The 24,483-nt window shown below is 37.4% G+C and overlaps 1 long non-coding RNA gene across 1 annotated transcript in view; it reads right to left on the bottom strand.

The window, feature by feature from the left end:
• Positions 1–7,822: 7,822 nt before the first annotated feature.
• The window catches only part of LOC112674973 (uncharacterized), a 48,833-nt gene continuing 32,172 nt past the window's right edge, over positions 7,823–24,483 (bottom strand). Inside the window, exons 3-4 of the long non-coding RNA XR_003145687.3 lie at positions 16,511–16,602; positions 7,823–8,355 (exon numbers count right to left, since the gene is read on the bottom strand). This is a non-coding gene — a long non-coding RNA (uncharacterized LOC112674973). The remainder of the gene's footprint in view (positions 8,356–16,510; positions 16,603–24,483) is intronic.

Genomic DNA, 24,483 nt, shown 5'->3' on the forward strand with positions numbered 1-24,483 from the left:
TGTTTCTGCACATGATAGAATGCCAACCTCTAGCAATTCAAATCATCCCCATGGTACTTTCTGTTCACTACCTATAGATTTTCAACTTGAAATCTTTCAAATCAGAGAGTGCTATTACAAAATAAGTGAAAGAAATTGGAATATGGCTGTCTCCTTAATAAAAGAAAAGGGGAAAATTTCTAGCATTTATCTTAATGTGTTCAACAATTTAAAATCCTCTAAAACTGTTTTCTATTTCTTTTATTCATTGTGCTCATAAAAAGTAATTTTCCTAAAAGTAAAGAAAAATTGTGAAAAAAATAACAATTCACTTCAGAACATATTTTAAGTTATGATATCAGGTATTTCAAAACTTTTTAAAAGGATCTGGTATTATCATCCTGGGTTAAATCTAGAAATCATCTAACAACCCAATTTTCTGCCTTGCATGGCTTTTCAAGGAATGTAATTGCTAACCTCAGTTTTAAAACATTCTAATATTTTAGAAATATCTGATTTCCCTAATACACTAGATCTGTCAACTGAAGAAGTAAGTAGCTTAAAATTTTGCTTTTTATTTTTTTAAATGCTGAGTGCTTCAAATATGATAGCACATAGGTTTGAGTTATCTTAATACTGGGAAAAAATATTTCTATCATATGAGAAATTATACTCTAATAAGACCAGAAGTCATTGGCTTCCAAAGTCTAGAAGCTCTGAGAGACTGAACCTCCTGTTCTGCTACCACCAAGCCTCAGTTATACGGCACTCTGGTCCTCAGGCATGGGTACTCTCCCCCACCAAAACATAGACAGACTATCCAGACCTGAGCTTTAAAAAGCAAATAGTAGGAATGGTGAAATATAGAAGCCTAGAGCCTAACAAGAACTTCTCATGGCTATGGAATGAAATACTTATGGGCAGTTGGTAAAGGTGGAGAGTTGATACCAGAGCTGCTGGAATTCTGAGTAGATGGGAGCCAGGGTAGCACTTAGCCAGATTGAGCCAGCACATTTGGAAAGGGCAAAGTTACCCAAAGTTTTCACAGGCCCAATAATATAGTTCCACATCAAGCCTTGAACAAAGTAAGCTGAATCTGAGTCTGATATCAAACTCTTGATGACGAGTAGGATATGTGCATGGTCTTAATGTCTCTTCACAGATTGTTTATTATTTGCAACTATAGAAAATTACAATTACAGCCTGGATAAATCAAGTAATCAAAATTATCACCACCTATGAGAAACAGATCCATGTAGCAAAGAATTAGAAAATGTTTAAGACAATATTTAAAGTAGAACCAATGGGATGCCTGGGTGGCTCAGCAGTTGAGCATCTGCCTTCAGTTCAGGGTGTGATCCTGGAGTCCCGGGATCAAGTCCCACATCGGGCTCCCTGCAGGAAGCCTGCTTCTCCCTCTGCCTATGTCTCTGCCTCAATCTCTCTCTGTGTCTCTCATGAACAAATAAAATCTTTTTTAAAAGGGTAGAACAAAAAAAAACTATAAAATAAATTAAAATGATGTGTTATAAAACATTAAGGAAAACATTGAAGTAGACATAAATAAATGGAGAACTCTTCTATGCTCATGGATAGGAAGTCTTCATATCACAAAAATATCAGTTCTCCCCAAATTGACTTATAAATGTAATGCATCTCCAATCAAAATGCCAATGAAGTCTTTTATAGAATTAGAAAAAAAAAATAGTTCTAAAATGCCTATGGAAGAGCAAAGAGCCAAAAATTACACCTCAGAAGAGAAGAAAGGAGATTTGTCCTACCAGATATATAGACTTATTACAATGCTATACTAGAGAGGCAAAATGATATTAACATGAGGAAGGAAAACCTGACCAGGAGAAAAAAACAGAATCCAGAAATAAGCCCATACCACATATGGAACTTTGACAGGTGGTAGAAGTGACATGGTCACCCAGAGGAGAAAGGAAGGACAATGCAAGAAATGGAGCTAAAAAAAATTAGTTCTCCACATGAAAAAACTAAAAAGAACTCTTCACCTCACCCCAGACATCAAAGTCAGCTCCTAGCAGTGTTTAAAGCAAAACTTTCAAACTTAAAAATATATAAGTTACATCTTTCTGCCCTTGAGATATGGAAGAAGAGCTTCAACAAGAGAGAAAATTCCCAAATCGTAGAGGGGAAAAAAGATACCTTAATATAAGTGAAAAGTCAATCTAAAACATGTAGAAAATATTAATAGCATGTAAAAAGTAACAAAAGATTAGTATTAAAACATATAAAGAATCCCTAGAAACCAATAAAGAAAAATGAATATGAAATATGTAACAGGCAAGATATCAGTAGGTGTTTTACAGAAAATGAAACACCTGGGCAGCCTGGGTGGCTCAGTGGTTTAGCGCCACCTTCAGCCCAGGGCATGATCCTGGAGACCTGAGATCCAGTCCCATGTCAGGCTCCCTGCATGGAGCCTGCTTCTCCCTCTGCCTGTGTCTCTGCCTGTGTCTCTGTCTCTGTCTCTGTCTCTGTCTCTCTCTCTCTCTGTGCGTCTCTCATGAATAAATAAATAAAATCTTAAAAAAAAAAGAAAATGAAACACCTATTGAGAATAAGCATAAGAAGAAATCCTCAACAACACTGGTCACTCAGAAAATGCAAATCAGACACATAATAAAATATCATTTTAACCCACTTGATTGAAAAAATAAAGAAATCTGGCAATATGAAATGTTGGAGGTGATGGAAGTCAGTGTGATTTCTTTACATTTCCAGTGGTATATCAACTTTGAGGGACAATTTGGCATTCCCTTTTAAAGGTATGTATAACCATACTACGCTATAGTTCAGTAATGGTTCTCTGAGGCTATACCAACAGAAATTTTAGGAAAGAAATGTGAACTAATATGCATGGACACAGTGCTCATACCATGAAAATACTGTAAAATTTGTAAAATACCCATCAATAAATAAATAAACAGAGATGTTTATCATAATAAGGTGTTATTTTGAAAAAGTAAGAATTAGAATAAACTATGTCTACATGCAACAACATGAATGAATAACAGGGAGGTTGAAAATAACATGTCCCAGAAAACAACACTGAGTTTTAAGGTTAACGATATATTATTTGGCATCTAATATATGGGGTAAATACTTCTCAATAAAAAACCAGGGAGATAAAATTTAGGGTGGTATACATATCTACAGGCATGGAATAGGAGAGAAATACAGAAGTAAATGTAAGCTATTGATAAGTTTCTAGTTCTTCCATTAGTAGTGAATTTCAAGAGGTGGGGTAGGCATAGACTAGTGATAATACTGTGTCACCAACCAAAAATTGTAATGATTAATAAAACTCTGTTCACCTGAGATGTTTTTAAGTCCTATAAAGTTCCCACAATATTCAGGGCATTCTATTTTTAAAAATGAATGTTTTTAAGATTCTTTTGCTTTTTTTCCTATTCTTTCTAGGATATTCAATATTCAGGGCATTCTATTTTTAAAAATGAATGTTTTTAAGATTCTTTTGCTTTTTTTCCTATTCTTTCTATGGTTCGTGTTTGTTATTTACTGATAAGAGGAAGGAGAAAGAGAATGGAGAGCAAATGGGCAAACAAAAAAAGACATCTCCAAGTCTCCTCTGCTGCTTTTCTTGCTCTCAGAAATAATAATCACTAGAACCTCAGCATTTTCATATACTACATTCATAACTGCATCTACTTGAGAACAAACTCAAGAAGGTTCATGAGTTGTCATAACTCATAATTTTGCTCAGTTGTAAATTTGAATAACGTGTAGAGCACTTCTCAAATTTTAGGGTACCAAGAATGACTCCAAGTGTTTGAAAAAAATGCAAAATCCAAAGATTCTGATTCTGTAAATCTGATGTGGGGTCAGGGAAGCTATATCCTTAACAAGCCTCCAGGTGACTCTGTATATTTTAAGAAATACTGTGATAAAGAGTAAGTCCAGAAGTGGATGCCTCTCAACACAGCTATGCGGTCTTTTCCTTGTCAACAAATTTCATGGCTATATTATTAGTTGAGAATCTGAACTTTTTCAAATGGCCCTACAACATACCGGTGAATGTCAGTAGTTGAATATAAATTGAAAAGCTTCCATCTCCTAGCCAACAATGAGAATTTTAGGAATTATTTTAGGCTAACAAGGAAACACAGGAGCAATATGAAAAGGTGGCCAACTTATTGAATACAGAATGAGGAATACTTTCTGTTCCTGCAATTGTATTTCCCTCCCCACTCCTCCAATGGGACAACTTAGCACCCTTTTGGTGACTACTGAGATTTCTCCACAGTTCACAGCAGCAGCACTGTCCAGACCATGTATACTCGTATCCCTACCACATGTAGACTTGAAGGCCTTGGCCAAACACAATATACACAGCCTGACTATTGACTTCCGTCTGACAGTGACATCATCCAAGCAGTCCCAGCACTGTCCTTGGCCATAGTTCCTAGCTTTGCATTCAAGCCTGGATGAGGCAACCATTTCTATACCCCCAAAACTCCTAAGAAGCAAGCTTTGCTAGTCATCTCTTATAAAAACACACCAAAGTAATCTTTTCAGGGAATAGACAATATCCTGTACACTGCACTTTTGATAAATGGAAGAGTTAGTACTCCCTGCTTTCTACATCCTTAATTGTGTTTCTAATCTCTTATGTGCCTTGTTGACTACAGTTAACTCTCTTCTTCCTTTAATTAGGCATAATCTACATATTTACATTTTCATGGACAGGCAGGCCCAAGAGTATTTTTTTTTTCAAGAGTATTTATATACTTATTGGTATAAATATTCATCAGTGGAATATACTGAATACTTGTAGTTGGAGTATCATTAATGATTGTCCCATATCACAGGTACCAAGCTGTTTTATTAGCCCCCCTCAATACAAGTGTAAAGGACTTCTACCCTTCCCATTAGGTCTCCTTTTCATAGGCTTACCCGGGTCCTAAAGTTGACTAAGGGGAGATGTATACGTGGGATAAACTATATAAAAACCAAGTCTTAGGCAATGACAGAGGTTGCTTCTGTTGGGTGAGCACCAAGGAAAGTACCAACAAAATGAAAGCTTCACATGCGCCATCTAAAACAACTACTGCAGTCCACATGTGTGGGCAAAGGCAGGTTGCCTCTGAGGAAATATGGGGAAATCTGTTGTCCAGTTCCCACAGAGATCCTGGATGTGCATATATGCCACTCCTTGCCTGTTTTGGACTGAATTGTGTCCCCCCAGATTCATATATTAAAGTTCTGAGGTACCCCCACAACTTCACAATGTGACTTAGAGATAAGGCCTAAAGAGGTGATTGGGTTGAAATAAGCTCAAATGTGCATGTAGTTAGCCCTAACCCAACCTGCCTGGTGTCCTTATAAGATGAGAAATCATAGATACAGACATGTACCCACAGAAGCCCCCCATGAGGACACAGTGAGAAGGCAGCCATCTCTAAGCCGAGAACAGAGACCTCAGAAGAAATGAACCCTGCCAACAAACTTGATCTTGGATGTCTAGCCTCCAGAACTGTGAAAAAAAATAAATTTCTGAGATTAAAGCACACAGTCTGTGGTATTTTGTCATGGCAGGCCTACCAAATGAATATGCTGCCAGGTAGGTGCTTTTGACTGTCATGGGCAGTAGTTACCATCTTGAGCAGCTTCTCCAAAACCAGCTCCTCACTCCTACCCCCACTCACATCTCATAATCCTCCTTTGTCCTACTACACTCTTTCCTCACTACTTGTTATCCACTTCTCAGAGTCACCATAACAAAATAACACAAACTTTGTGGCTTAAAACCAGGAAGATTTATTCTCTCACAGTTCTGGAAATTAGAAGTCCCACGTCCAGGGGTCATCAGGGTGATGCTTCCTTTGAGAATCCAAGTGGAATACTTCCTTGCCTCGACCTACCTTTTGGGGGTGGCCAAAACCATTGGCATTCCCTGGCTTGTAGTTGCATCATGCCAATCTCTGCCTGGTCATCACATGGAGTTTCCCCTGTGTTTCTCTGTCTTCTCATGGTGCTTTTCCCCTTCTGCCCTTCTGATTAGCATACGAGTCATATTGGATTTAGGACCCACTCTAACGACCTCATCTTGACTTGATTACATTTACAAGGATCCTGTTTCCAAATAAGTTAACATTCCCAGGTACCGAAGGTTAGGACTTTAACATATCACTTCTGGAGGACATACTGCAACTCATATCATTATCCAACTCAGGAACGGTTTAGACTTTCAGTCTCAAAAATCCCATCTCTTTTCATTTTTCTTATCAAATTGTTTTGTGCCATGAATTTCCTTCCTTCTGCTTCCTCTGCAATAGTCCCCACATTTTTCTAATGCTTTAAGACCTTCTGAAAAATAGTAACCCCCACAAAGTCTATAGTCTATCAAAGTCTATCAGAAGGATTTGTTTGTTTTTTAATCTGTTTGGTTTTTGTCTTTTTTTTTTCTTTCCAGTGCTTATTTCCCCAACACCCAACACCCAGAATAGTGCCTGGCACTTAGAAGGGTCCATAAACATTCCTTAAATAACTGACTGGCTACAAAGGTTTGTGAGGTACTGCATTTTCTGACTTGCTCCATACCTGTGCTTGGCAAAAAGTCCAGAGCCAACTAATTCTTTAAATAGGAGGATGGAAAAGTAGAAAATATAAAAAGAAAAAAAATCTTGATAGCTAAAAATATTATCCAGTTACATGCTACAATATGCAAGGATATATTTCCAAGATACACCAAAAAGATACATCAATAGGCAACTCAAATGATTATTAACATGTTAGTTAAAACCTTTTTTTTTAAGTGCTAGATAAGAATTTAAAATATGTGCTATCTCATGTAATATTAAGACTTCGAGGCCTTTGGGAAAGTCATTAGAGAAATCATGAACTAAATACCCCTGCATACCAGAAGTTGACTTCCTGAAACATGTCTGCCACAGTAAAGACATATATCAGCACTGGAGTCATCTGACTCGGTAGTTGAATTTTGTGCATGTGTTAAAGCTTAGGACTAGGAGAAATAGAATAGCCTTATTTTCAAATATGACTTTAGCAGGCCTGATATCAAATTAAATATGTTGGAGGTAAGTGTTACCAAAAACAAAGACGGAGGAATCCTCAGCTATAAAGATCAAACAAGCAAACAAAGACCACCCAAGCTCTTCTTTCAACAGCAGAGCACACTGGGAAGTCAGCCCTCCCATCAGAAGATGCGATCCTCCTTACCAAGGTTTTCAATCTCATCCGGTTTCCTTACTATTATCACCTCTATCAGCACTGAAAATTATCCTTTCCTAAGTATCCAACAGTCTATAGAATAAGCATCTGCAAATTAAGAACTCAGTCTTTTTCATTGCTGAATGTCTAATGCTTTATATCACACCTAACATGTGCTATAAAGTTGCTCGATAAATCTCTGTCAACTGCTTGACTGAAATATTTAGTAGAATGCTTCTTAACATGGAAATCATGGACCCAAAGGAGACTGATAGTAGCATTATAAGAGAATCCCATCTGAAGAAACAATGAAAATCTGAATTGTTTGCAGATAGTGGGCAGCAAACTACATGAAAAATGAAGTGAGATACAGTTCAAAGAGTGATTTGAACACTATTATTTGCAAATTGCAATTCTTAGTAGAGTGGAAAAGATGGAATAGGAAAAAGGCATTGTGGTACCTTCAGGGTTTCATAGGGAAAGAGTCTGAGAGCCACTTACATTTCAAATATTGAAAAGTCTGTACTAAGATATTATGTGCCCAAGTCACTACATTTATTTCCTTTATATAATAACAATAGGAAAAAAAGAAAAAAAAACCTATTGGTTTTATGGAGCACAGTGAAATGCTAATATTATTGCCATTTTACATATGAGGAAACTAAAGTCTTGAAGAGGATGAATAACTCCTCAAAGTCACAAAACTAGAAAGTAGAACTGGGCTTTGTACCCAGAATATGTAATTTAGTAAGATTAGTCAAAATCTTACTCCATGGTCAGTTCAGACCTCAGTATTCAATACAGTCATGGTATCAGGAGCAAGTCATCTAAATCATCTTATCTTTTCCTTTACAAGAATTTGGGTCTTGGTATATCACTAATGACTAAATTCCCATAATATTGCTCATCATTTTTCTAACTCTTTTGTTTAGACCATCTCAAAGCACATTTATTAATTGTGAATGATCAAATTATTAACATTTATACTCAATGCCAGATTACAAATCAATGTAACACAATCATCTATATCTTCACTTCACTTGCCTTCATTGTTGAAAATGACATTGTACATTATTGAATAGTATCTCTCAACTTGGTACTTTTTCAATCAAGCAATTACTTTCTTCATGCTATGGCATAGTGCACTCTCTGTTTCTGAAAAGAAAAAGAAAAAAAAAACAGAAGAAGAAAAGGACGTATTAGCCCACCCTAGAAAAACTAAAATACACAAAAAAATTAAAAATAAATAAGTAAATAAGAAAGCTGAGGGAGACATGAATATACAAAGTAAGCAGTAGTAGAAGGCAGTAATAACTTCTCTTCAGGGCTTATAGCAAAGAATCACACATAAGGATGGAACACACTTATTTTTTTTCTTTTTTTTCCTCCAAAATAGCAGTTTTTATCTTTTAGGAATTTGTTGAATGTAAATACATGTTTTACATTATATGTTTCTCTATCTAGTTTATTTCCCACAATATTTTTTTAATTTTTTATTTAAATTCAATTAATATATAATGTACTATTGGATTCAGAGGTAGAGGTCAGTGATTCATCAGTCTTATATAACAGCCAGTGCTCATTACATCACGAGCCCTCCTTAATGTCCATCACCCAGTCACTTCACCTTCCTACTCCTCCCCTCCAGAGACCCTCAGTTTATTTCCAATGATTAAGAGCCCCTTATGATTTGTCTCCCTCTCTGATTTCTTCTTGTATTATTTTTTCCTCTCCTCCTCTATGATCCTCTCTTTTATCTTAAATTCCACATATGAATGAGATCATATGATAATTGTCTTTCTCTGACTGACTTATTTCGCTTAGCATAATACCCTCTAGTTCATGATGTAATATACTCATATTAAATATATCACATACATATCCTCAGGTTCTCTCCATGTCACCCACCTCCTGGGTCTTCAGCCTGTTGTACCATCATCACCTTGTACACCAATTCAAAGACCCAGAGCTGTGTGATTCAGCTGTCAGCAGCTGGCAAAGACTGTAACCTCTGTCCCTTCAAATCACTTTTGACTCAGATGAAGTATCCAGTTACAGGACATAGGATTTGGATTCCTTAGCTGCACAATCTAGTGACAAACCCAAAAATATAGCTCTGTCAACACCCCATAGAGTTTACTTTAACCAGGGAAAGAAAAGAGATGGGCGAAAGCCAGTAGATAAATTTGCTTTGCTACAATTAGCTTTACTATAGTGGACCTTTTGAGGGTAAAGTACTTCTGAACATCCTGACAGGAGGCCTCTTGTGTGGCTCTAAGACCACCTGTGGCTTTCTGTAAAACAAAGGATAGCTCACTAATGCATCACTTTTATTTGTTTTCCTCCTTCTTCACCTAACTTCTCTTTTCTGTCACTCCATTGCCCTGGATTGGACCAATAAAGCATTAGCACCTAAGCTTCACTGCAGGCGCTATTTTCCAAGGATTCTGAAAACAGTCCTGTGTTGAGAGCTCCCAATTTAGTGTATAAAAGTGGGTATAAAATGAGCCTTCTAATTAGTAGGAAAGATAAACACTTAGATGATCAACAGGGATCATGCTGCTTATTCATAAAGAACCCAGCACAATTTTTGTGCTCAATACCTAAGTCAACTACAAATGCCCAACATCAGCATTTTAGTAATGTAGCATGGCGAGGAAAAGAATGTTTACATGAGACTATTTTCCCATCTTTGAAGAGAAAATAATACAATTAATCACAAGTCCATTCTACACCATTTGTTTTTTTTCTTATGAGGAAAAATAACAAAGCCAATCGTCCAAGGTACTTAGCTAAAATTTAATTATCATTATTAAATAAAATCTAGGAAGAGACCATCGAAAAGTATTAACCATACCTTAAAATTCACCAGCGCCCAGCAAACCCTGGACCTCATCCAGCTGCCTCTGTGTTGTCTAGCTGCCACCCTTCAAACTGAGAATAATAAGCTGAATTTCAAAACAGAATTATGCAAGTTTATTTGATTTCCTCTGCTTGCCTTTCATGAAAAGCATTAAAATGAAAATGGATTGGTAGAGATTGGTAGGAACAGTCAGGTGAATGCAAAATACTGCCATCAATCTCATTGTTTCACAAAGCAATGGGCACAGTGGAGACAACCAGGTTTAACAAAGAAGAAAAAATATTTCAGCTGTGGTCACCATGAAAAATGAGATATCAAGGAACAAGACAGCAATTTTGCACAGGGAAGGGAATGTACTTTCTTTCTAAAAAATCTCTAGGGAAATTGAAAATTGTAAGTAAAGAAATTAAGAGAAGAGATACTAAAAGAAACCTGATTTTTCTCCAGCCACCATAAAATTTCACCAGAACAAACTCATCAAGTCATAGTGATTACAAACCGGGAGGATTGCCACTTGTAAGAGCCATTTTTTAAAGATTTGTTTATTTATTTGAAAGAGAGAGAGAGAGAACACAGAAAGAAGAGAGAGGGAAGGGGCAGAGGGAGAGAGGGAGAAAATTTCAAGCAGACTCCCTGCTGAGCACAGAGCCCAAGTTGGGCTTCATCTCATGATGAGATTATGACCTGAGCTGAAATCAAAGAGTCAGATGCTCAATCAACAGAGCCACCCAGGTGCCTTAAGAGCCATTACAACAAGAGACTATTTTGAAAATGTTAAAAGACAAGTAAATGAAAATATTGCCTCAGTGCCATGAACTGTTTATTGAGCTTAAAGTCTTCCACTTTGATGCATTTGGCAAGTATCAATCAAAACCAAATGTGGATAAATAAGTCTATCTCTTGAAAAATTAGAAGATATAGTCAATATTTACCACTGGGATCTGCCTCTAAAAGTTAACAAGTAGAATCCTCCCTATTAAGAGAGACAGTATTATTAATACATGGTAAGACTAATATATAAGTAAATTGCCAAAATCCAAACAAACAAAAAGTTGCTCAGTAACTCTACAATTTCATTTATTTTTGCTGTATTTCAAAGATATAATCTCTTTAGCTCTATATTAGACACTCTGTTCTTGATTTGAGAAATTATCTATAAAACTGTTCCTACAATGTTACATTTTTAAGATTTCATTTATTTATTCATGAGAGATACACAGAGAGAGGCAGACACATGGGCAGAGGGAGAAGCAGGTGCCCTGCAGGGAGCTCAATGTGGGACTCGATCCCTAGACCGGGATCACACCCCAAGCTGAAAGCAGATGCTCAACCGTTGAGCCACCTAGGCATCTCAATGTCACTTTTTTAAATTTAAGTGTAGTTGACATATAATGTTACATTAGTTTCAGGTATACAACAAAGTGATTCAATTTTTCTTCTCTGTGTATTATGCTATGCTCACCACAAGGGTAGCCACCATCTGTCACCTAATCAAAAAGATAAGAAAAAGCAAGTGTTGACAAAGATGTGGTTAAGAAGGAACCCTTCCTTATCCACTGTTGGTGGGAATGTAAACTGGGGAAGCCAAGGTAGAAATAAGTTTCCTCAAAAAGTTAAAAATATAAATATCATATGATTTGATAATTCCACTACTGGGTATTTACCCAAGAAGATGAAAACAATAATTTGAAAAAAACGTATACCCTGGGCAGCCCAGGTGGCTCAGCGGTTTAGCGCCGCCTTCAGTCCAGGGCGTGATCCTGGAATCCTGGGATTGAGTCCCACGTCGGGCTCCCTGCATGGAGCCTGCTTCTCCCTCTGCCTCTCTCTCTCTCTCTGTGTCTCTCAGGAGTAAATAAATAAAATCTTAAAAAAAAAAAAAAAAAAAATATATATATATATATACCCTAAGTTTACTGTAGCAGTCTTTATAATGACCAAGATATGGAAGTAATCCAAGTATCCATCAATAGATAAATGGATAAAGAAGATGTGAGATATATATATTCATATTTATATATACATGTATATACATGTGTGTCACACACATGCATACATGCATCCAATGGAATATTATGCAGCCATAAAAAGGATGATTTTTTTTTTCTAGTTGTGACAACATCGATGGACCTAGAAGGTATTATGCTAAGTGAAATAAGTCAGACTGAGAAATATAAATATCATATGATTTCACTCGTATGGAATCTAAAAAACAAAACAAATGCATAAACAAACAAACAAAAAGCAGAATGAGACATATAAATACAAAGAACAAACCTTCAACGTCACTTTTACTGTGCTCTAGCCACACATCCTATCTGTACATCCTAAGCTGTATCTATCTCTGCCCTCATCCCATGGTGATACTTGTAATGGCCTATATGCCAGGATCTTTAAAATTTCTAAACCTCTAGGAGAGATGATCTTTTAAAGAAAGCACCATTTCTCTTGCTTCATCAGAACTGAAATATTTTATCTTTTTCATTGTGGTCTTGCCTCATTTCCAGTCAGTGGATTGTGATCAATGAGGTAAATTAACGTTTATATAATTCCAGCTAATGTATATGATCCTTCCTAGAGAAAAGAAGAGTCTAACAATTTAAAAGTCAAACATTCTCGTCACCATGGAATGCAAGTATGAGAAAAATTTGGGTTAATTTTTATTCTTTCTAAATTCTTCTCCAGTTAAAAAACATGGAATTTTGCCCAGCTGACCCATGCACAGTGCCAGGCCTAGGTTAGAGAAACAATTTAATTAATAACATGGGCAAATAAAACAGAAGTTTAACCAGCCAGGTAAGGGATTTGTAGTGTCAGACTCTAGACCTCAAGTACCCACGCAGTTACAAAATTGAATGACCATACAACTACTGCCTAGCTCTTTCATTTCCAAGGTTGTTAGGCATAAAGAGATTTCAATACTTATTTTGTCCCCCTCAAATTGTCATCACACTACTAAATAGTAAGAACAGTCAGACAAGAAAATTGAGTTGTTTTTTCTAAGTAAAGTTAAGTGGACAGCAGCTGCAGGATTAATACAGTCCCCTGATTTATTTTTTATTTACAGATGCACATTTTCATTAGCTGGGATTTGAACAGAATGGATTTTTACAACAAAAGCAAAAGCCGCCCAATTCTGGCTTTTATACACAGATGGGCTTCTCTCTGTCTCCTTGGACAGTTTTGAGTGTATCTTCTTCCAACACAGCCCAGATGCATCCATTTGTAATGTTCAGCTTGCAGCCTCGAGGCAGAGTACATAATTTCCCTCCCTAATCTGCAGAGCAAATCTCAGATGCAATGTGTTTTCTGCATAGATGCAAGGAAGTCCCAGAGAGCTGGGCTGGAAATGCAAGCAGAATTTGTTTTTCCCCTTCTTCCTATGTAAATCAAGGCATTTCATGCTTTAGGATGATTTCCTCAGTTATCTATCTATATCTGCTACTATGATTTCCTAAATGGCCTTAGGCTGTATTACTTCCTCTGGCCTTAGAGAACAATCAAATTTGTGTTGCAAGTGTCCCAGCCTGACTGTTCTGTTTGATCACAGTCATTAGACTATGCCTGAATGCTCTGAAATGTTTATGGTTTTGGACTTGGAACTACAATAGTTATAAATAACCACAGAGTCTCAAAATTCCTTATATGTGGTATATATTCTTACTGACCAGTCTTATTTGTTTTGGTGCCCAAGAAATGCTTGATAATGAAATAGATGCCCTATAAATATGGCAGAGAACTTAAAAATCTCTAATGGTTTAGAGTTAAGTGCCTGCCTTGGCTTTGGAGTTAGTGCTTCTAGGAAATCCCAAGGAGCTCTGGTTTAGAATTTGACTCCATTTTCTAACTGAGTCAGGGTAGCAGGACAGTATCCCCTACTGTCAAGAAATTTATCAGATGTGGTGCTCGTAGACTAGCTAAGACAGGAAAGAGGTATCAAAAAATTGATGATTTGATGGTGGGCATCTGGAGTGCTAGGTGAGGGCGACAGTACCTAGAGTCTTTGTGACTTGGGATCACAGATTCCAAGAAAGCCCCAATCCCAGGTCCGGTGCTCTGCCTTTTTCCCATTCTCATTCCTGACTTGACGCTCAGACAGTCCAAAGAAAGTTAAACAACTGGGGTGGCAGAAAAAGCCTTGCCCATTCCATATGTTTATCCATGTTCCTGTGCCTCCAAACACTAGGGAACTTGGTTGAAGAGTAAAGCAGGAACTAACATTTTTGCAAAGCAGCCCGGGCATGTTCCCTGGTGATGTTCACACTTGCAAGCTTCCAGTTCAGTACCTCACACACGGTTTTTCACTTTCCCCTGGCACATGCCTGTTCATGTTTGCAGATTGGTGGATTACCACAAGGCAAAGAGAAATTAACTTCAAATATGAAACTGTAAAGTGTTTACATGTTGTATTACAGTTGTTTTCCCAGCACGGTGGCAAGCAGGAGGACTTGGTAAAGGAAAACAGCAGCAGCCCTCTCCATGCCGAATGGGGTAAACGAGCTACAGTGATATTCCCACACACTGATGGTGGTCCTCAGTCCAGCTAACTAACCTGCATGAGCAAACACCTCTGCAACTACAGGGGTGAGGAAGCCAACTCTGTTCTCTCTCCAAGAGAGAGATATATATTAATAATATAGACCTATAGCTGTATTTTTGACACAGCTAGAAGCCCCATCCCTTCAAGTTTATACAAGGTTCCAGGAGAAGCTCTGTTCCGCCAGGTTTTCACTGAGATCATGCTTTCTAACAGTTCACCTGATCTCCAGAAAAATGAAATAATATCATAATATCACTCTCAGTTTCAAGAATGTGAGTGGTTAAGTCACCATGTAAAGGTCCCTTCTTATCAACCTCTGTGGAAATAATCCTCTTTGAACTTTACCTTCATTTTCGGTGCAATGTTTGTGGCATGGAATTTATAGTCAGTGTTGGGTACTAAGGTTTTATTTGTCCAATTTTTTAACTTAGCGCAAGTTCTTCTGAGATGCACCTCTGCTTAGCTAAAGCAATCACAGAATAAAAACAAACACATAAATAAAACGAGATTTTTTTTTCATAGAAATACCAATACAGCAAAAGTGGAGGGAGTTGTGCAGTCCTAATAATAAAAGTCCAAACGGTAGTGATCTGCTTTGTAGCATGAAATAAAATGTATTTTCGTAAAAACATGAACACTGCTCCAACTGTAATTTTTCACACAGCTGTGATAAAAGAACAATAAAAGTGATAAGGCATAACAATTCCTGAGTAAACACACATATAAAATGAAGTGGAAGTTCAGATCTAAAGTGTTTTGTCTTCCCCATTGACTCTAAACAGACCATGGCTGGTGCTTTAATTTTTTTAACAGCTATCAATTTTGTTCACTTGTACAATTTAATAGATGCTAGCATTTTCCCAAAAAATGTGTTGCATTAAGAGATAGTCTCCCTTGGCCTGTGCATTTGACATCTTGTCACTTTATAACATTATATGCTTTTGAATAGATACCCTATCTATTGTCTCTTGATAGGAAAAAAATAGCAAAAGCAGTACCAATGAATCTTTCCTATGGGGGAAAAAAACCAACACACTTCATTGTCTTAGAAATCATGTGATTCTATCCCTGGGTCTTAAAAATCGGAGTCATTCCCAAGGTAATAGAACACTTCTTTAATCATTAGAACAAATGGATGTTTGTCCAACAGTAAGAACAATTATTTTCTAAAATGGAAATACACCTTCGAGAATGTTCTTGGGGCAAATAAATAATTTTTAAAGCACTGAAATGATAAAATATACTTAGGAAAAAAAAGAAGAACATATATTTTCATAAATATTCATCACTATTTCTGTAGAATAATCTGTGACCTTTGGAACAAGACCTGATTAAAGAACATAGATAAATCCCAAACTGATGATTCTTCCCTTAGGGCAAACAGCTACTCTCCTACCCACCTTAAGTTTGTGAACTATTACAACCAGTAGCCATAAAACACATGGTAACTTCTGGCTCACATTTTCTAATTGTCTTTACCCTTGTCTTGGGACACAATATTCCCTCCCTTCCTTCCTTTTTGAGTTTCTTTCTTTCTTTCTTTCTTTCTTTCTTTCTTTCTTTCTTTCTTTCTTTCTTCTTTCTTCTTCCTTCTTTCTTTCTTTTCTCTCTCTCTCTCTCTCTCTTTCTTTATTTCTTTCTTTCTTGCAAACATATATCAAGCACCTCCCATGGGTAAGGGAGCTGTAGAGACCTAAGACGTTGTGGCAGAGCTACTTGTTCACCAAGGATCTGTGTTCCTGCCCCATAGGGTCTAGGGAAATGTCTTCTAGCTAGATGTTTTATTTCCTGGTATTTCTTAGCATCTAACTATGGCCAGGTGACTATAGAATGTAAACAGAAGAGAAGTGAACTCTTCTGTGCCAACCTAGTTAAGAAGCATATATGGCCTCTCTATGCTCTCTTACCTTAGATGGCATCCTCGGAAGCCACATGCTGAAGACGGCAGTACCCCAAGATGGAAAGAGTCTGGCTGCTCCATCACCATATAGAAGGATACCTGTCAGGGACCACACTGAAGTGTTATCAAGAGTGAGAAAAAAAATCAGTTATATTCAACTGTTTTGATGTCGGGATTCATCTGTTATGATAATTGACACAATTTTATATAAGAATCTTGTCTACAGGATAAGAGATGTAACTACTTCAAATCTTTTTAGAAACAAAATCAGATATATTTATATGAGATAACAGCGTAAGGCAAGCAATTGAAAATTATAGTTTAGAATATCATCAACACATGAAAATTAAGAGATCTGGTTTTCAAAGGAGGATGGGATCACTTAAATCTGGAGTTACTGGAAAAGGCCTCACAGAGAAAGAGCCCTTTTAACTTGATTTCAAAGGATGGGTAGCAGTGTGACAAGTAAGAAAGGAAGTTCAAAGGCATTTTAGGCAGAAGGAACTGTATGATCAAGCAGGGAGGAAGTAAAGTGCAATGATTTAGAAATAGTGAGTTGTCTGCATAAAGGATTATGGCTTGCACAAAAGTAACCATAAAGTGGTTAAACAGAACCTCCTAGGTTGGTATAGCTCAGCACTTATTGATAATCTGACATATGAATTATAAAGCTAAAAACCCAAGAGCTACATCTCTCTTGCCATTGTCGATAATGAAAGAGCAATACAGGGACATTGAAGATCTGAGAGGTCACAGAACAGAGAGGGAAAAAGCACATTTCCAACAAGCTCCAGTGTGAAAAAGGAAATAATTCCTCCAGGAGTTGACATTTCTCAAAAAGCATGATTAGGGGATCCCTGGGTGGCGCAGCGGTTTGGCGCCTGCCTTTGGCCCAGGGCGCGATCCTGGAGACCCCGGATCGAATCCCACGTCAGGCTCCCGGTGCATGGAGCCTGCTTCTCCCTCTGCCTATGTCTCTGCCTCTCTCTCTCTCTATGTGACTATCATAAATAAATAAAATTAAAAAAAAAAAAATTTAAAAAAAAAAAAGCATGATTAAAGAGACAGAGAACTTCCAGTCCCAAAAATGCATTGATTGTGAAGTTGTCAGCAAAAACAGGTCAAATAAGGCTACATCAAGTAAATACAGAGCCTCCTTCAACTTTATGAATGAGAACAAAAACTCTGATCCTAATTTCCAAAGATCTCATAAATAAGCATTCTTTCAAAGACCAACAGGGCTCACAAAGGGTGGCCAGGAAAGCTAAATAATAATAACAGAAGGGGCCAATATAGCCAAGGAGTTCCCCAGCCTTAGTTAGAAGGGACTAAAAAATTAAGACCAGAACCCCACAATCCAATAATTATTCTTAAATATTCCTTTATGCTTAAGTTGGTAGTGGAGAAAACTATGAATGATTTTTATTCCATAGCATAAATACACTTATTTTTTAAATGATTCTTTGGGGAGGTCTTTAATTGACAAACCATGGATTATTCATAAATGAAGTTTATCTAGAAAATACATCAGTATGATATTTTAGTTTCTATGTAGAGTTGCCCATTTATAGGCAAATGTCCATTGGCAAATAATTCTGTTAGAGAGCAAAAGGCCGGATAGGTCATGCCCATAAAGAAGAAAAAATATTCTCCTTTCTTCAAGCCCCATCTCTGGCAAAGGTACATCAGAGACCTATTACTATAGATGGAATATTTGTGTCCCCTCCAAAATTCTTATGTTGAAACCCTGCCTACCATGTGATGTTATTAGGAGGTAGGGCTTTGGGGAGGTAATTATGATTAGATGAGGTGATGAAGAAGAAGCCCCGGTGAATGGGAAACCCTCAGCAGAGTCAGAAGAGAACTAGCTTCTAATCTCTGCTCTGTACATGTGAGGATACAATGTAAAGTTGGCAGTCTGCAGCCTGGAAGAGAGCTCTCACCAGAACTCGACCATGCTGTCACCCTGATCTCAGACTTCCATTCTCAACAATTGTGAGAAATACATTTCTGTTGTTTACAAGCCACCTAGTCTTTGGAATTTTGTTATAGCAGCTACTGTGGACTAAGGCACGTACAAAAATAAACTAGTTTCTACTGCCTCCTTTTTGGAAGTTTGAATCACATCAGAGTCTAATTCTATAAAAAGAAAAATGTTTCCTCGCTTTGTTTGCCTGCTTAAAGACATCCATAGTTTTCACATCTTTTTTTGCAAACATTAGGTGTCCTGGTGTTCTGTGTTGTTCGTTCAGCTTCTCTTGGGCTAGGTTGAAGAAATCAGAGGCTCACTTCCAAGACTACTGTGTGGAAAAACTGAAGAGAAGATGTGGAGTGAGCAAAGGAAGCAGCCTTCACAGTTTCCCCCAACAGCTTAGCAGTAGCTTTGTGTGCCTGGGACTAACTGTGCCAACCTGGATTCTTCCTGCCAAATGCCTCCTTTCCCAGCGTCCCCACTTCTTTTGTTATTGTCTTGCTTCTTCCCACCCTGTGCTACAATAACTCACAAGAAGGAAGTTGGGGATAAATGTATTTATGCTTTAAAAAGAAATTTCCATTTAAATTGATGCAAACGTCAAGGGAAGACAAAAATATCCCCTTCCTACACAGATCAGTAGTTCTTTCTCCTCTTGACATATTCTCCCAAAAAATCTAAAATATATAAGGCTGAAGATTCTTGTGGATACAAAGAAAGGAAGGATACATACCCTGAGCATGAAAAAGAAAAATGATTCTCTGAAGCCTTAATTCTTTCTCTTTTTTTGAAATTTAATTCTTTCTAAAATGGAAAACTAGCACAATGCATTTTCTTAAGAATATTTTCCATTAAAAAACAATAGCAATTTAACTCAAAGATCTAAACCCGAATAGAATTTTCTCTTTGATAATCTCTTACTCTGTACGCTTCCCTGGGTCTTCTCTACTTTTTGAACCAATTTCCTCCCGGTCATCCTCCATAGAGTCATAAGAATGGGCTACCTAAAAATATAACCTTCACAGAACCACTCCCTAGTTAAATTAGTTCAACAGCTCCCCAATGCCAGCTTTAGAAAACCATACAACTCATTACATAACCTCTTTCCTTCTTACTTTTTTTTATTTCCTTTTCAATGCACCAACCTCAACTCTATCTCTCCTACCTCCTCACACTCCAGCAGTAATGACTTACTTTGATTCATATTCACATACCATACTGTTCATGCTTCCCTCCTCCATTATTTTCGGCATCCTGTTTGCTTAGAGTAGGATGAGCCTTTCTTCCTTTGTTCACTTGGTGAGCTCCCATTCACCTTCCAAATCCTTTGTATCAGGCAGGGTTCACAGTGGGAAGTAGAAGCCACTCTGGATATGTCAGACAGGAAGGCACTTAATGCAGGGAATGAAATACCAACAACTGACTGTTGAAAGGACTAGAGGAACACAAGTCAGGGGCCACCAATAAGCTTTCAGGTCACAACATGGCAGGCATAATCCAGAACTTGGAAGCTGCTGCTGACAGTCAGAGGTCAGAAAGCTACAAGTACTGCCAATGACACAGCTGCCCCCACAGCCAAGGTTGATGACTTGATAGTGAAATAAGGAGTCTGTCACTGTAAGAAAAAAGAATGTTTGCAGGATCCTTCTACCTCAGCTGCCATCACTGCTGAAGGAAAAATGACTCTATTCCGCCCTGCTTTGCAAATTTTGCTCTAGAGTACCTCATGATAGTTTTTAGCCTTCAAACTCCTGTAAAGATATAGGGTCTTTGAAGAGGAGAAAATAGGTACTGAGTGTCGACAGATGATCTTGGGCATCATATCTTCTGTTAAGCCCTTTTCTGGACTTTCTACCCCCAAAGAGTCTTAGTTAATCATTCCCTCCACTGTATCACCTCTGTTCTTGAACAAGCATATCCTCCTATTATCTCAGTAGTCCCACCATCCTACTCTAAGCATATCTGAGGATATATGTATATAGTTCATATATTACAAACCCCTGATTATTATTTCATTCTTCTTCTTAAAATCCCACTTCTCAGCATAGTCTCTGACATGTACTATGCCAGGCACACTTTATTTTGCCAATTATTATTATTAAGTAGCACTTTCGTGTACAAAAATAGTAACTTTGATAAGAAAAAATTTCAGTTTCAATCTCCTCTTTCAGTAGGTTCAGAGAATATCAAGTTGGAAAATAGTCATGCTCACAGCATGACTATTGAGATTTCAGTCAATTCTCCTTTTCTTAGAAGAATACTATCTTCGGATATTATTCAATTAAAATGTGAATTTGAGAATTCCTTGGTTCTAGTAGATATTCTACTCACTGTACTCTCCAGTGATCAATTTACTCTCCCCAGTAGAGAATAGAAAACCAAGCATTTTAGCGCACTTATTTAAATCATAGTTCATTTATGCATTGTGTTAAATAACCCCTGGGCATACTTATAAGCCTCACAAGTTAAAACACAGCAAGCAATTTGAATTTATACTCTAATATAGACTAAGTATCAAAGCAATGTTCAAATAAAATTCAGAATATAGTTTTTGCTCCACTCACAATAATTTCTTATTAGAGTGTGATGGCTAAAGAAGAACGTCAACTACCTCTTCACATCTCTGGAATGGGGCTGATCTACTTTTACAATGTAGTGCAGGTGTTAGTCCTATGATTCTAAACCATCAAGTCAAATACTTAAAAGAAAAAAAAAATGCCTGGAGAAATATAATATTCCTTTGTACTCCATGCAAATACCTATTTGTCCCCTGGAGACTCAGTGAGAGGGAAAAGTAAGATACAACAAAACTTGCAATGCTTTTTAAAATACTAAGCTAAAATGTTTTCTGTAAAATTACACCACATGCTAAGAGAATGGTATATAGCTAAAGATGAATTTACCTTTAAGTTTTACTTAAATTCAGTTATAAAAATCAAAGTAAGATTAGACTACTCTCGAGAAAAATTAAGATCAAGCACTGCAGTTATCAGTAAAGAAATTAATTGCAGGGGATATAACCTTTATCATTAGCTCTCAGGTACTCTTTAGTGTTTCTCTTGACCTTTACAAATGAAGGAACTGAGGTAACTAGAACATACGCTGAGAATATCAAAGAAGCAAAATTCATCCATGTTGTGGACTAAATGTTTATGTCTTCCTAAGCCTCATATGTTGAAACCCTAACCCCCAGCATAGCTGTATTTGGAGATGGCAACATTAAGGAAGTAATTAAGGTTAAATGAGGTCATGGAGTGGTGAGGTGGGGATAGGGAAAAGCTGATCAGATAGGATCTGTGTCCTTATGAGGAGAGACACCAGGAACTCTGTTTCTTCTCATATCACAAAGGGGAGGCCATATGAGGATCAGTGAGAAGGCAGCCATCTATAAGCCAGGAAGAGAGCCTGCATCAGAAATAACTTATGCTGGCACCATGATCTTAGACTTCTCACCTCCAGAACTGTGATGAAATACATTTCTGTTGTCTCATCCTCCCAGTCTGTGGTATTCTGTTTTGACTACCAATAAGGACTAGTCTCAGATCTCAGCTATGACCCAAGGTCAAAAACTCAAAATTCAGAAATACCTTTAAATAATCATAAGTATTGTTCTGGTTATGAAGCTCTTATGGCCCAGCTCCAAATCTATCATTCTATACTCTGGTGATTATAAGGCCAAGATGCTGAAAACTAACTTTGTCCTTTGTCAGCTTGCTCCCTGTCAGGTGCATCCAGTAGTACACTTTGGGAGGAGACTGGGGTGCAGGAGAAGAGGAGAGGAAATTATTCCTTTCTGTTCCTATTTTTGTTGTCTAGCACTGGCCCTTCAGCTGCCATTGGCATTCCTAGAACTGGCTTCATTGTACACTTCACAGAAAACCTGCAGTAGCCAGGTGATGACTTCTCTTCAGTAATCTGAGGCCCAGTTTACAGAGTATGTACTCATAGCTTCTGAAAATCCTATCTTCTTTTTTTGTCCCCCTAGCCTTAGGAATGTAGCTACTTTCTACATTGTATTATTACTGAGCTTCCCCATTTTACTCTTTCAGTTTTATTTAACCAGTTCCCTAGATTGAATTCCCTTTGTTGAAATACCCAGTGTGGTTTCTGGTTTCTTGACTCATGATTTTTAAATTTTAGGAAGAAGCACTCAAGTAAAACCTATTTCACATTCCAACTAGATTATTCACAATCAAAAGCTATCTCAAGCACAAATTACATACATAAAAGACTACTTTCCTTTAGATCACTTTTGCCTATATGGTACAAGTAAGCATAGTTTTAGGGTTTGGCTACATGAAAATGGAATTATACCGTATACTTTGTTCTGCACATGAAGCAGGTAACTGCAGCAATGATTCTGAAAAGTTAAAGTAAAGGAAATCTTTACTCTGTGTTTGACATTGGCTAGGTTTTTATACTGAGCATTTTACTTTTGCAATTAATTTTTTAAACTTTGCACTGTTGAATCAGTTTTCTGTTTTCTTGCAGGATTATTTAGGATTGCCAGCACTGTCATGTCAATTGCCTGTGGCACAAGGTAGACAGATATTAACTTACCAATACTGGCCTCAAGCTTCCGCCCTCTAAATGGTGAAAATAATGAACTATTATGGTTTAAGCCATGCAGCTGTCTGGTCCAGGTCTTCTTCGTCTTGAATGTTCATACCATCATAACTGTAACACACACATGCTTATGCTTTGACCCACATAGTGCAGAACACAGGGCTCATCTTTACAGAATACAACTCATGTAAACACAAGTGATTTCAAATGAAAATAACAGATTTTTGAAAGATTTTTTTATTTATTCACAGAGACAGAGAGAGAGAGAGAGAGAGGCAGAGAAACAGGCAGAGAGAGAAGCAGGCTCCATGCAGGGAGCCCAATGTGGGGCTTGATCCCAGGACTCCGGGATCACGCCCTGAGCCCAACCGCTTAACCGCTGAGCTACCCAGGCATCGCAGATATTTTATTTGTATTTCTCAAATGTGGTGGAAAAAAAAAGATAGTCTTAGCAACACCTTGTTTTATCACCATTTTCCTCTTCCACTTCTGCTCTCATGTAATAATTATGCTCCCAACCTACTCTTGCCCTAAAACAAAGCTTTTTTCCCTTTCCCTTTTTCCCCCCAATTCTCTATCACAAAATATCAAATACTGACCTGTCAACATAACCCACTGTGAAAAGCCTAAAAGGGGAGGAGATAGAGCAGGTCAAGCCAGAAGTCTTTGTAAGCATGAAGGAGAAATTCAAGGAACTTACCCATAACTTACATCCTTCCATGCTCATTAACGCTCTGTAGACTGCATGCCGCTAAAACTCTCTGCCTCTGTAGATTGAAGGCTCCAAAGGTATCTATGCTTTATAATCATGATATCCTTTCTACAACATTTTTCTAGCACTAACAAGATAGAATGGAGATTGTAAACTTATTTTTGTGAAGAAAGTTACATCTGGTTAGAGTAGTAGCTTCCACTGTGTGGATACCTCCATGTAGCACCATACCATCTTCTGCCACCTTTCCAGGCATGGAGTCCCTAAAGATATTATTGTTTATTCACTTCACACTCTGCTTCCTGTGAAGTGTCACATAAACCCAAATACATACAGACTTAAAAATGAGGAGACAGAATTATAATTCATATCTATCGACAAATTCATGAAATACATGGGAAATATATTTGTGCTCAGTTTCACTAAAAAATATTCCCTGTCTACCTTTCACTAAATCACATATCTGAAGTATCTAAAATATATTCAATATGAGGAACATAGTGCATCTATATTAAGTAGTCACTAGTTTCTTGCTTAAAATATAAGGTAAAGTATATGAAACTTACTGTATGGTAGAAATAGTAAAATTCATAGTTGAGCAGAAATAAGCAACATAATTCCCAAGACAAATGAACATGTCAAACAACCAGGGAAAAAGGGAGAAAAATTATTACAGCAAGAAAAGGAGAGAAATAGCTGAGACTAAAATGTTCTAGCAAAGGCAGCTAGG

This window comes from Canis lupus, chromosome 14, assembly GCF_003254725.2.
Source record: "Canis lupus dingo isolate Sandy chromosome 14, ASM325472v2, whole genome shotgun sequence".
In the NCBI taxonomy this organism is placed as follows: domain Eukaryota; kingdom Metazoa; phylum Chordata; class Mammalia; order Carnivora; family Canidae; genus Canis; species Canis lupus.